The following is a 14,202-nucleotide window of genomic DNA, read 5'->3' as shown; positions in this document are numbered from 1 at the left end:
CATCTTGAAAATTCAATAGAAAAGTGCTCAGCTAACAATACCCCAATGGCACGCTTCTGATTATTGTTCCAAAATGTTCCATAAGACCCTGAACAATAAGAATGCTCTCTAAATATATCTCAGCACAAACAAATTGTTTCTCTGTTTTGATTTTTTAAATAAACTGCATATTGTTAGTCAACAATCGGTATACCCTTAAAATCTATGCATCTCAACTGCTGGTACATATAAAAGGAAATGAGGTATTGGGTTGGGAAAAAGTTGACACAAAAGTATCATTTAAAATCATTATGGGAATCAAGTGTCTGTTTGCCTGCCCTGAGAAATGTTCACGGCTCTTTAGCTTTTTGCTTCTCCAGCAAAAAACATGACACTGCACTATTCAGAGTTTCAGGCAAATGTTGAGACAAATATATCTTTATGCAATTTGATTTTCTTTAAAATCCTGTAGTTCACATAGGAACTAGAGCACATGAATTTAAGAAGGAGTTAAAATGCACAGTTAAAAACAAGGATTCTGAGGGATGCTTTTGCACAGCAATAGAGATAATTATAGTATCTTCCCAAACCTGTACTGTCTTGTAGCAATTGGATCATTTGACTTAGCCATCTTTTCCTCATCTTATAATTAATGGTAATCCAAATCTCCATTGTACAGCATTTATTGATTGCTCACTAAATTGGTAAGCAGCTGAAGACTTTCTATCATCATCATCATCATCATTAATTCAATAACAATAATAGTAATGGTAACAATAGTGGCGAAAATAGTAGTAGAGTATTTTTACTCTGCTCCTCTCCCAGCCCAGATCAATAAAAGTAAGACAGCCCCTGCTCATTATGCTTTCAGTTGAAGCAAGATATGACACAAAAGGAAAATGGATTGGAACCAAGGAGGAAAGAAAGAAACTTAAGTACCAGTTGTTAGTTACAAGTTCTGTGTCCAGTTCTGGGCACCACAATTTAAGAAGGATATTGACAAGTTTGAATGTGTGCAGAGGAGGGTGACCAAGATGATCAAGGGTCTAGAAACCAAGCCTTATGAGAAACTGTTAAGGAAGTTGGGGGTGTTTAAGCCTGGAAAAGCAGAGACAGACTCCTCAGTCATCTTCAAATGGAGAGCAGATGGCAGCCCTGGATCTCTTAACCTTCCTCCCTCTGCTGCAAACTCTCTCAAGAACTTGCTCTTGAGAGAGATGTGTGAGCTCAGAGGCGGACCACTGATCCAGATTTCCAGAACCCTAGAATCTTCCTGACATCATTACTGAGAGGTGGGCTATATTCCAGCAGAATTAGGTGGTAGAAACCTGAAGTACTGGAATTAACTGTATGACTTTAAACTGTAAATGGGTGGGGGACAGAATGTTTATGTTTTCTTCTTTAAAAAACAAAACTGTAGAATGATGTTGTTGTGGTTTTGGAAAAGGATATCAATGAAAAAAGTTTCTGCACCAGTTCATTTAAAGGAACTTTTTTAAAAAATGCAATTATCTGACTGTAGACTCAACCATTCTACCAACACATAACTCCCACTTTATTCTACTACATGTGTCAACAAGACTTCAATAATCCGATGACACCACCAAATTCAGCAATAGAGGTTGCCCTCTCAAATCTATTATGCATTGCTCTACCTCTCTAGGATATCCTGAGGATTGCTGCCTTGTTTTATCCTGATGCCTTCTCTCCATGCCTCTTGCAACAAACGCTGAAGCCAGTTAGTGGCACTGGCAGAGTGGCAAAGCAGCTCAATTTTCCCTACTGTGATTTATTTGGGAAACCCTGAAGTTAAGTGACTGTTAAACACGTATTATTTATTGTTAATCTGCCTTGTAGAATCCAAGTAGGCAAATATGCATTTTGTGGGATTTTTTAAATAAAAAAAATCTAATAGAAAACATTGTCAGTAACCATAGCCATCATCTCCTGTATATATGGGATCCCTATTTTTAGACTCCATTTCTGCAAATACTTAGGTTAGGACTTTAAACAACATCTGAAGAAAGTAAGGCTACTGCAAGCAGGGCACACTTTAATTGTGCCTAAATATCCAATATCTTAACCCCGCTTTCAGAATACACAAAAGCAGCCCTGAAGATTAAACAACACATTGAAATATTTTTTTCTAGGTCACCATTGTTTTAAAAGCAAACACAGCCTTAAAACTGCATTATATAATAGTGTAAGCAAAAGATGCTGAAAAAATCATTAGCTCCAAAACGAAACGTTGAATTGTGTTACAGAATCAACTATGGTGAGTAAAATAAATGTGTCATGAGTGGCAAAATGAAATGAAATACTCCTTTTTGCTACAGGCTCTTAATCTTGGTGTTTATTTTTACAGCCGTTAATATGCACTTTTTAAAGCAGATCCAGAAAGTGTCTTTAGCAAGCCTGACTGTCAGCTGCCATCTCCCAAATATGGCTTATGCCTGGAGCTTGCAATCCTATCTCTGTTTCGCCTACAATCCCAGTTGCAGTGATTATTTTTGTTTGGCTGTGCCGAAGCATTAATTTTATAGATTTGCCAAAGATCTGTTTACAGTCGATATAAACACAATGTACTGAGTTCAGAAGAACATCAGAAGAGGAAAATTCCAACTTCTGAAAACACTTAAAGATGATCAAACACGTGGAATGGACTAATAATTTTTGGGGGGAATTTTGACTCAACTGTCAGGCGATCAACTTTGTTCTCTCTCTAGGGCATTGGGACGTTGCCCTCGTTAGAGCTCTGTAATGAACTGAAGCTTGTTTAAAGAAATAGAGACCCCATTATGCAGGAACTCCAAAGTATAAAATATTTCACTTAGGAATTAAGCCCACCTCCTCCCCAATCACTTGACTCTTTCAAAGACCTTCAAAGCACCTTATTTTTGGCATCTGGTGTAGATCGTAACATTTGAGCTCTGCCAGCTGAATACATTTACATATACTTTGCACATTAAAAAATATAGTTTTTTCCTGCCCTTTGGCTTGTATAATAAAAAGGTACAGGCACAATTGCTGGTCCTGCTCAAACAGTAATTTGAATAAAATTTTAGAGCCAAACTGGAATGAAATCCACCGAGACCAATGCAAGTGGATTCAAAGGAATTTATGTCTATCCCGCTTTGTAACTTTGAACATGCTCCCTGGTCCTGTGTAGCTCAGGCCTTTCCAATTCCACTCCCTCATATTCACTTACTTTAAAGCTATAGGCTCTGTTCAGCACCAGTCCAGGAAGGACCCTATTCATCCCATCCACCCTGTTCTTTGAGAGCTTCAGAACCGAAAAAGGCATTTGGGATTATACATGAATTCATGGAGGATCATCAGTGACTACAAGGACCCTCCGTATACAGAGGGAGTAGATCACTATGCACCAGTAGCTGGGGCGTTTATGCTATTTATTGTCAAAATGGATGTTCAAGATTACACTACTGAGATGATTTCACTTTCTTGGAAAGGTCCTTATATCCAGCTCAACCAAAGTGGAACCTAGGACTCAGAAAGTGTGACTAACAGTGACAGTCATGTCTCTGGCCTGAACAAAGTTTTATTTCCTATAACTAATGGGAGACCTTTCAGAGTGGCTGATAACAGGAGTCTGGCTCAAAATTAGCCTTCTTTAATTAAATATTCAGATTCTGGATTGGGATGGGATAGATTCCTACCTTGTGAGAATGCTCATCAGGAGGCTGAAAGGCAGGAGAATTCCCTTCCCTCCCCCATAATACCACCCAGCCTCTCAACAGAGTATCAACGCAGGAAATCCCACAGATGTGTATTCCTGGAATTCCCTTCCCGTTCTGCAGGAAAAAGTTGCAAAGGTGAACAATATAGCGGATGGATTATTGTTTCAATTGAATCAGAATAGACTGAGTCGTTCAGAATTATTTCATCTCATCCAAAGGCTCTGTGAGAATATCTGAACTCTATGTCTGCAAAAGCCAATAACTGCCACATGATCATATATGACATAGAGCTGCTTCACCAAAAACTACTTTCTTTGTTCTTTGAGAAAGCAGCACCCCACCCACCCAGTATATACTTTGTTATTAGGAACATCAGATCTTGTGGTATTAAAGCTGTGTACAATTCACTTTTGGTACTTGAAATCGCCTCTTGATTTCGGCCAAGCAAATGTTGGGGACTTTTGTTTCATCTTCAAGTCAAATGATAGGAAACTGCTCACATTCCTGGAGACAGAGTGTCTCAGCAGTGGGGCGCCTAAAACAAAAGCACCCGGGGGGCCATAAGGGTGTTTAATTTGTTTATTGTTTCTAAAATGACTTTTATTGCATTGGAAAGTCTTGGAATTGAGAGGCCTTGAGAACCAGTTCCTAAGGTTTCCATACACAAAGTGTATACGCAAAGGGCTTTTTGATGCTCACCTTTCACTGAAAGTCAATGGGAATAGGGGACAAGACTTCTAATTCAAGGCCTCCCCACCATTCTAGGCTGTGTCTAGGCAAATAAAGCCAACTATTTCAATATTCATTGTACAGTCTTTTATCTGATAACCAGTGACAGCATTCTTTGGAGATGAGATCACTTCTAAGCTGACTCTTTGGGCTTTATATGTGAGAAAACATTTCATGAAAACAGGTTTTCTATATTGTTTGTTTGAAGAAGATCACTTTAGCTCCAGCCAAATCCTAGGGCAGGTTCACCTGGCTGGATTGTACAGCCAGAGCTCTGCATATTTAGCAAGTCCATGATCGCACTACACAAGCAAAGAACCTGGCTTTCATGTGCAGAATTTAGCATTCTGAAAAATTCAGCTTCCATTTTGTTGAATTTTTCAGTTATTACAAACATACAAAACTAACCCCCCCCAAAGTGTAGTAGGGCTCAAGAATGGATATATACTTGTATATATATGGAAATCTTGAAGCCATTGGGGAGGGGGACTTTTCTGCCCAGAGTTTGCCAGAAAAAAATTGGAAATGTTTGGAAAAAATGCAAAAAATAAATAGTCAGCACTTCAAAAAAAAAGTACTCTTAATATATTAAAACTAACTTTGCTACTTTAGGAACATAAAACGCATTATGTATAATTTGGTTTACTAAAGAATAATCATGTCTGGCATATTAAAAGTAGAGTTTATTCAAACAATAATTGTAAATAAAAATTATTTTTTAAAGTTTTGTTACAAACAGAGCTACAAGCTGCTGAACTGTAAGGGACGTAGCGTCTCTTTGGTACTGCCAGTTTATGAGGGGCAGGCAAAAAACAATAAAAACAAACCATCAACATATACCCCTCAGTGCTCCCAAGGAAGTTACAAAGGACATTGCCCTCTCCTGTTTATCTGCAGCACATAGTTATCTGATAATGTTTTCCACTGGTTTCTGCCTTGCATTATAATGTTTGTAAGTAACCAGTTCCTTTTACTATTGCTAAATATGAGTAATACCAGCAATGTAGCCAAGTTCAATAAGAAGAGCCTTGATGGATCAGATGGGGGGGGGGGACTCCAGCTCACTTTAATTTTTTTAAAAAATAAAATCTAAAAACCAGCTCACTTTAAGCTAAGTGCTTGGGTATCTTTCTTTGGGATTCTTGCTTGCCATGTGTACTTTTCCATCACCCTCCTCACATCTGGCCTGTTTTTGGTTTTTACATGATCACTAGAAGTATGAAAGCCGCGGACCACATAAGCAAACGTCTGCCTTTGAATGTGTATTTTCAGTATGTGACCTGTCTTTTATGAGTTGGTTTCTGTATTTTTAACACTGCTTGGCAGTGTTTTCCAAGGGGAAAGACCTGGCTGAACCAATGAACTTACATATGAATGACTCCCCCTGCCCTAGATATCTCTAAACACTTACTTAGTCAGGTCCATTGGCTGGCTGAGAAAACACAAAACACAAAAACAAAACTCAAAAACTAAGAAAATACTTTACTCCAGTAAATATCTGACAACAGCTTATGATAGCAAATAAAATCAAATGATCATATACGGCTTTAGACTCAAGTATCTAAAGGACCACCTGCTTCCATATGAACCTGCTCATTGGCTGAGATCATCTTCAAAGACCTTTCTTTGAACTGATGAGGGAGTGACCAGGAAAAGGTCTTCCTAATGGTGACACCTCAGTTTTGGAATGCTGAACTAACTTTTGCAGGAAGAGAGTCTGAGGAACTGAGGCAGATAGTGGTGAAGAGAGATGAAGTTCTAGGCCTAACAGACAAAATAAAAACTGGCAAATCACCAGATGACACCCACCCAAGAGTTCTCAAAAGAACTCAAATGTAAAATTGCTTAATTTCTCATAAAAATATGTAGCTTGTATAGACCAGCCTCTGTACCTGAGGATTTGGAAAACAGTCAATGTAACACATTTTTTTTTAAAAAGAGATAAAGGATCCTGGAAACTGCAGGCCCCTTGGGTTAACGTGTGTCCTGGGAAAACTAATGGAATTTATTTTTAAAGATAAAATAACCAAGCATACAGAAGAACAAGCCCTGCTGAAACATAGCCAGCATAGCTTCTACAGGGGCAAGTCCTGTCTCACAAACATACAGTACTAGTTTTTGCAGAGTGTCAGCAAGCACATAGAACAGAGGTGATCCAGTTAACATAGCATACTTGGATTTTCAAAAGGCTTTCAACAAGTTTCTTCACCAAAGACTCCTAAGCACTGTTGTCCATGTGCTGGTAACCTTCATATTGGATTGCTGCAATGCTCCCAATGTAGGGCTGATCCTGAGGCAAATCTAGATGCTGCAGGAACTACAAAATACAGAGCGTCAACTGTTCACTGGGGTAGGCTATCACCATCACGTTATGCATGGCTGCCAATTGGATACCAAACTAAGGTGTTAGTACTGATGTACAAAGTGCTATACAGCTTGGGGCGATACCTAAAAGATAGTCTCATCTCTTGTACACTCAACCAATCACTGTAGCCTGCAGGAGAGCACATCTTGCACCTATATTTTACCAGGAGGCCTGTTCTTTATGATGCCAGAATTGGGCCTTTTGGGCACCTACCCTTTGGTGGCACCTCCCATTACATACATGTCAGACAGGCTCCATCTCTATTGTCTTTTTGGTGCCTGTTGACAACTTTCCCTTGTTCAGCGCAAGTTTCTAAGTGGAGATTTTTTTTATCTCCGTCTGTATCTGTACTGTATTTGAAATTGTTTTTATACATCTAATAGTCTTTACATTTGCAATTGTTTTATGTGTTTTTATTGTATTGAAAAATTGCTTGAAGAGGCTTCATAGGAAATGATTCATGAAAGCCAGCAAGCAAGCAAGAGAAGCAGCAGTAGTTCATGATGGTATATATGGAACGTTTCCCTTTTTCATGCTGAACTCCTAATTTTCCATTTCTAGCCCCCTAAGCTTCTTACAAAATCTGTTTCTTCTTTTAACAGAATCATGTCCATTCTAAATAAATTTAGGCTTAAAATAACATAGCAAAAGTTAATGACAATTTATCCAGAAGTGATGAAGAGTAGTAGCATATGGCCATTTCTGTGGTTTGCCAAGGAATCGGTAGAGAATATTTGTGAAGAAGAAAAAACCCCAAGGAGGCTTGCAATTTCCATGACTGCCCCAGTTCACATGGCGTGCCCTGCCCCTTGGGAATGAAACTGCGGCAATACAGCATCCCCTTCCTCCACAAACCCTCATTAAACAGCCTTTGACATTAAGTCAAAGGTCTTGAACAAAGTTCCTTATTTTTGCTCCGTAGGGCAATATTTTATGCCTGTTAACACACAGAGCCAACCATTATTTGTATAATTAATCACTCTCTCCATCTTTCTCCGTCTCTTCCATCGGAAAATAATTACTAAAAATAAACAGAGAAATAAAGATACTTGTGTAATGGGAAAACCAGAATCCCAACTGACTGTAGGATTTTATCAGTAAGGGGTTGTTTTCCTTGCCTGAATGTGATTTAAGGCAAACCATCCCCGTTTAAAGGAGGATGTCCTTTCTTGCCAGCTTGTCCCATGTTTTACTTTTTCTTCTCAAGAGGATTAAGCACAATACTCAAAGGGAATTTGAGCTGTGCAACCTCAGTTTTTGTTTCCTATTGCTCTCTTGTGGTCACTCAGAAGAACTACACATATTTCGCCTCAAGAGGTAAGTGTATGTGTGTTGGAGGTGGATGTTCATTCCTGGAAGAAAGACATGGAACAAATAGGCCAGCCACCAACTAGACACAGCAGTATTTCAAATATTTTGAATTTATATATATATGTATTAACTTGAAGGTCTCACGCCTATCAGTAGGCTACTCACAAACAAGGGAGGGGTTATGGCATAGGGAAATTCCCCAGAAAAATATTACGTTTGTATATTAAAAACTGAAACTAAGACAAGACAGCCTGATGACGACTGAGAATGCTCACTGAATGCTGAGTGCGTTGAGCATCAGCACAGCTAGAATTTGTGTGTGTGTGTTGCCTGCCCAGAGAGGCTGGGGAAACCCAGCCAGATGGGCGGGGTATAAATAATAAATTATTATCATTAATATTAGTGATGGCTGTGCACAATAGGATTGGGGATGTGTACTGTGATGTACAATGCTCACATCCACTCAATAACTTTCCCCCATTCAAACTTTTTTAAAAAACAAAACAAAAAGGTGATGGAAGTGGTGAAATAAAATTTAAAGAAACCTCTCAATGAGGGCAGCATATGAGCAAAGAACAGAAAGAAATATGGCTATGCCCCAAAAAGCAATTGGTCTTTTTCTAGTGTTCCTGCTGAGCAGTGGAAAACCTTGAGGAGTTTTTCAAGCATTTGACAGATACATTCAAAAATCCCTGTTGCTTAGTGTCACTTTTCTCTACTATTTGCCCCTAATGTCCCCAAAGAAAGAATGTATTAGGTTGAGGGAGATGTTAAGGGATGAGTGGCAAGGAAGACTCACTTCTACACAGGAGGCCCCATAAGTCCTCTTCTTGGCTGGAAGTGGTTGCAAAAGTTGCATTATCTGCTGGGGATCTGCTGCAAATTCATGTAGTATTCCATACCTTTTAAGTATATAAGTACTGAAAGAATTACTGGTAAGCTTAGAAAAGCAGCAATATTAATGGCTTTTTGGCACTTATAAAAACCATACTTATCACCCTCCCACACTTTTGCGGATGTTTAATTTCTAGTAGGCTGGTTACTGATTTTAATTCTGATTTGGGTTTTAGCTGCATTTTATATGTGGTCATGTTCATGCTAATGCCGTAATTGAAAGCTGTGTTCACTGCCCTGTGAATGATGTGAAAGGCAGACTAGAGATGTCTTAATAAATAAATAAAATCATGAGGCTTGCAGGAAGAAAACTAAAGTTGTGTGCCACCACTAAAGAGGCCTTGCGGGATACTCTCTATGATCTCACTTGACTAAAAAGTAGGCAGCCAAGATCTAGGAACATGGGAAGCTGTCATATACCAAGTAAGACCATTGGTCCATCTAGCTCATTATTGTCTACAGAGAGGCAGTGGCTCTGCAGGTTTTCAAGCAGGGGTCTCTCCCAGCCTGACCTGGTGATGCTAGGGATTAAACCTGGAACCTTCTGCATGCAAAGAAGGTTCCACCACTAAACTTAGTCTCTTCCACATCTAAGAATCCAGGTTGTTATGGCTTTAAAGGTCAGAATTAGGATTAGTTACATGTCATTTTAATTCACATGTCACAATGAGAGATACAGACTATTTATTTCTATGTGAATCGTTTCAGTAATTTCAAAACAAAGCCCATGCATTTCATAAAACATACAGTAATATTTAGTGTAAGGCTGCTTCTAGAGTAGAGACCCCTTTCTAGAAAAGTGCCAGGGGATGGCTGCCTACTTGCCAGCCTACCTGCCTACTTGATCCCTCAGTTATGAGTTTTCCAGGAAGCAGTGGCTGGGTCTGGGAAGCTGACTGCCACTTTAACTTTCTCACAGTGCTCCAGAGCAATGCTAAGTTGGGCACTCTAGGGCTTTGTGGAAAAATGAAAATGGTGTATGAGTTCAAACTGCTGCTGCCATAATCCACAACCAAGGGACTAGGCAGCAGCAGTAGTGATGGACTTTGGGCTTTCAAATTTTAGAGGCACCCTGTGCGACACCAAAATTCAGTTCCCCACTGCCTCTCACCTTCCACTGTTTGTCATTGTTGCGGTGCCCCCTGTGGTGCCCTTTCAGCTTGGCACCCATGGTGGGAAAACCAGTTGTACTCCCCTAAATCCGCTTCTGGCAGCAGGCAGGGTTTTAGTCCATTTTAGGGCAATGATTGCACAATATAGCAACTGCATCACCTACAAACTGTCACTCCTTCACTGCCTTGTTATAAATGAAGTATACTTGTATAATGGGAACATCAGAATTTCAAGTGACTATTGGAATTTATCAGCAAGTGGTTGTGTTTCTAGCTTGAATCTGATTTAAGGCAAGACATTTCCCATTAAAGCAGGATGCCCTTTTTATCAGCACTGTATATTTTCTGCTCAGAGTATTCTATGAAATACTCAAATGAGTATTTTTCCAAATCACATGATGTCTTTTTGGAAGGACCATCTTGCTTTCTTTAATCTTTGTCAGGCTTAAATATCACCACACAACACTCACAGATGTGGTTTGGGATTCTTCTGTTCCTGCTTTTCTCTACTTTCATCACTGTTGCTGTTTTGGTGGAGTGGATCAAAAGCCTTTCCATAGGCTGCTCTATACAAGCTATATGTGATGGCTTGTTTTATTTGGCATTCTTTTCCAGTGTGCGATTCATTGTCATCAGGTTGATTCATAGTTAGGAAATTACTCTGAGTCCTGGCAGGGCTTGTAGCTGATTAAAGTCCAGAAGTTTGTGAGTAAGTCTACCAGGACCTTTTTGGGTCCATTTACAGTTGTGCACATTAAAGACTACTGATAAATAGATGTGCAACTCACACAACTGGCTCAGAAACTAGCACATAATGTCTCTTAACAGTACCTCCAAATTATTATTAGAACATGTTCTACCATGTCAGACCAAAGCTCAATGCAACCCAACATTCTCTTTTGAGCAGTAGCAGCACCGCAGTCACCAGCCGGCTGGCCAGCCAAATGCCTCTCTGAGTAACTGGAAGCAGTTCATTATGGTGTTAATAGTTTGTTCTCAACATCTAGTATTCAGGAGTATATTGTATCTAGACATGGAGGTTTGATTTAGCTGCCATAGGGAATAATTGTGAATAGACGTAGCCCCCATGAATTTGTTTAATCCTGTTTAAAAGCCAGGTAAGCTAGTGGCTATCGACACATTCTGTGGTAACCAATTCTAGAATTATGTATTGTGTGAAGGATCACTCTATTCTATCACTTTGGAACCTGCTGTCAATTCATTTTACTGGGCAGCCCTGAGTTTCTGTATCATGAGAAAAGGGCGGGGTCAATTTTAAAAGCATTCAGGATTCAAACACATCTTATTAGGCCTCATCCAGTGTACCACTGCATCCAGACACCAGTCCAGGGTCCTCTCAGCCATTCCCAATTCAGATGTTACAGCTATTTTGTAACTGGTGCCTCTCACACTTTCTTGAAATTCTACTGGCCACAAAAGGTTAGCAACCCCTGCGGTAGAGGGAGGGTCATGTTTACAGTGGTACCTCTGGATGCGAACGGGATCCGTTCTGGAGCCCCGTTCGCATCCTGAAGCGAACGCAACCCGCGTCTGCGCGATGCAATTTGCCTCTTCCGCACATGCGCGTGACGTCATTTTGAGCATCTGCACATGCATGAGCAGTGAAACTGGAAGTAACGTGTTCCGTTACTTCCGGGACGCTGCGGAGCGTAACTTGAAAATGCTCAACCCGAAGCTACTTCAACCCGAGGTATAACTGTATTCACTTATGCCAGTTTCTTTTTTCTTTTTTAAAGTACTGGGTGGGTGCTCCTGATTCTAATAGTTTAGTGAAAAAAGCTGGCTAAGAAGCTGGTTCCACAACTCCAAGACAACATAGGAGATAGGTGAAAAATCTATTCTACATAAAATTATGTAGTAAATTAGTCCTGGAGTGTACTACTTCAGATTGCAGGAGTGCAATCTCCTTCCCAGTGTGCTTGACTGCAATCCCACCTTGCTTTCTTCACCTATTCGTAGATATTCTTCAACATTCTCAAAAGTCAGATCTGGTTGCCTTCTACTCAATGGAAAGAATGATGTTGCAGAGAGGTGTGTGCCATTTTTTTAGTGCTTCTATAAAAATCTCCCTTCACACAGTAGGCAAGTGTATTAGGGAGAAGACTATGTTAAACTTTTTATAAAAATACGGTAACATTCAAAAATATGATGAACATACCCCACACATGCATTCTGAAGTGGTACTCGCCAGAATTCTTCTAATTAATTCTGCTTAATTTTAGGCATATCCATGTTTTATGACTGGGCTCTTTCCCACACTGCCTTGGTAAGTGTAAGAAACTAGAATTGCTCTTATTACTGGCCCTGCTCATGTACCTAAAACATTAAGAGAACATACAGATTCAGCCACTAAATTACCACCTCTGCCACTCCACATCTGCTCTCCATGCCAGAAAAAGGTTGAGAGAAAAAGGTGGTGACTCTTATCAATAACTGTGAAAACTGTACTGTATTCAGTTAGTGTACGTAACACCACACACACACTCAGCCTTATTTACTGCCAAGCATTTGTTCAGAACCCTATTGGGTCAACTAGGGTTGCCATACATCTGGAATTTCGGGATTCGGTCGTCAGGAACAGTGTCCAAAATCACCAAAATGTCTGGGAAAATCCAGTTACATATGGCAACCCATCTTGGAAGTGCCAATTTTGGCCAATTCCAGAAAAAACTTCATTTTTTAAACTGAGATTTTGCAGAAAAAGCTCAACAACTTTTGTCTCCAGATTTTAACTGTCTGAAATATGGCAACCGTATCCTTGGTTTTCTTCATCATCATTTACAACAACTCTCATGACCACTAGGGCGCAGTCTCTCTCCCCACCTGCTGCAAGGAGACGCCATCTCCTATTGTGGAACCTAGCAGACTCCCCACCCCCCACTTTTTTTTTGCTTTTTGAGCCCTTGTGGTTTGGTTATCCAGCAAAGTTAAGTCGGTTAAAGAAACCCAATAACATAATTAGGCTATTTTGCAAAATTAGTACGAAGCAGGGCTGCAAGCTTTAAGTCTACTGATTAAATCAATTAAACCACGAGAGCTTTCCTTATAGATTAGCATTTCCCCGGCATCCCGTCCCACGACTAATTGGTGGGCTGAGGGTAAATGCCTCCCCATTGGGCTTTCTTCTCTTTGGACCACATCTGATGAAAAAAAAGAAACTTCAAACAAAGCTTTTCCTTCCACTTTCCAGCCAAAGCCTGTGCATATTTTGCATTTCAGGGTGAAACCGCTAGGGATTTTCCTCAAGCAATAGAAACCACAAGCAAATGAAACAGTGCTCAGCTGAAACTGGGGGTCAACATATTGTTTAAAACATGGCTCAGTCAGTAGACAGGTGGCGAGTTTCTCTTACCGCATATTCTGTCCTAACTCAGGTGGGGAGTTCATGGCAGGTGTTATGGTGGCAAAGAGCAGTTGAGAGGATCCAGGAGCAGCAGCCTCCTTACTCACAGGAAACTGACTGAAGAGGACTCAGCCAGCAGCTCAAATTCCTTGAAGTAAAGACATGGAGCAGTTGAAGGATTTGAGGCCTGTTCCTCCCAACAGTCCTTCCAGGCAAGGAAGGTGGTGAAGCGGCCACAACAGTTGAAGGATTTGAGGCCTAGTGCTCCCACTGTCTCTCCCCAGGCCAGGCCAGGAAGGTTGAAGTGGCCGAAACTTGAAAGATTTGAGGCCTAGTTCTCCAACTATCTCTCCTCAGGCCAGACAAGGAAGGCTGAAGTGGTGAAACATGAAGGATTTGAGGCCTAGTTCTCCAACTATCTCTCCTCAGACAGACAAGGAAGGTTGAAGTGGCTGAAACTTGAAGGATTTGAGGCCTTGTCCTCCAACTAACTCTCCCCAGGCCAGGCAGGTTGAAATGGCCGAAACTTGAAAGATTTGAGGCTATCCCCAAGCCAGGCCAGGAAGCATTGAAGAGGCCTAATTACTGACCTTCACACAACCTGAGGCCTTTTATTGAAGTGGGGGGAGGGGGAGAGAGAGAGAAGAAAAAGACTGTTTGTTTGGGTTGCACCACTTTGAATTGCAAGGGGTAGTTCACCAAGGACTGCTCCTCACTACAGAAGCATTCCCTCCCCGCAGAAAACTAAAG

General features: G+C 40.5%; 2 long non-coding RNA genes across 4 annotated transcripts in view; one reads left to right on the top strand and one right to left on the bottom strand.

Annotated features, from left to right (window-relative positions):
* Positions 1-13,598, bottom strand: part of LOC310707478 — a 27,772-nt gene extending 14,174 nt beyond the window's left edge. The window contains exon 1 of the long non-coding RNA XR_014526486.1: positions 13,462-13,598. This is a non-coding gene — a long non-coding RNA (uncharacterized lncRNA). The remainder of the gene's footprint in view (positions 1-13,461) is intronic.
* The window catches only part of LOC310707481, a 57,369-nt gene continuing 55,618 nt past the window's right edge, over positions 12,452-14,202 (top strand). For all 3 annotated transcript variants that reach the window (XR_014526490.1, XR_014526491.1, XR_014526492.1), the window contains exon 1: positions 12,452-14,202. This is a non-coding gene — a long non-coding RNA (uncharacterized lncRNA).

Source organism: Podarcis liolepis (assembly GCF_965112155.1).
Source record: "Podarcis liolepis genome assembly, chromosome: 5".
In the NCBI taxonomy this organism is placed as follows: domain Eukaryota; kingdom Metazoa; phylum Chordata; class Lepidosauria; order Squamata; family Lacertidae; genus Podarcis; species Podarcis liolepis.
This window is presented reverse-complemented; position numbering and strand designations above follow the sequence as displayed.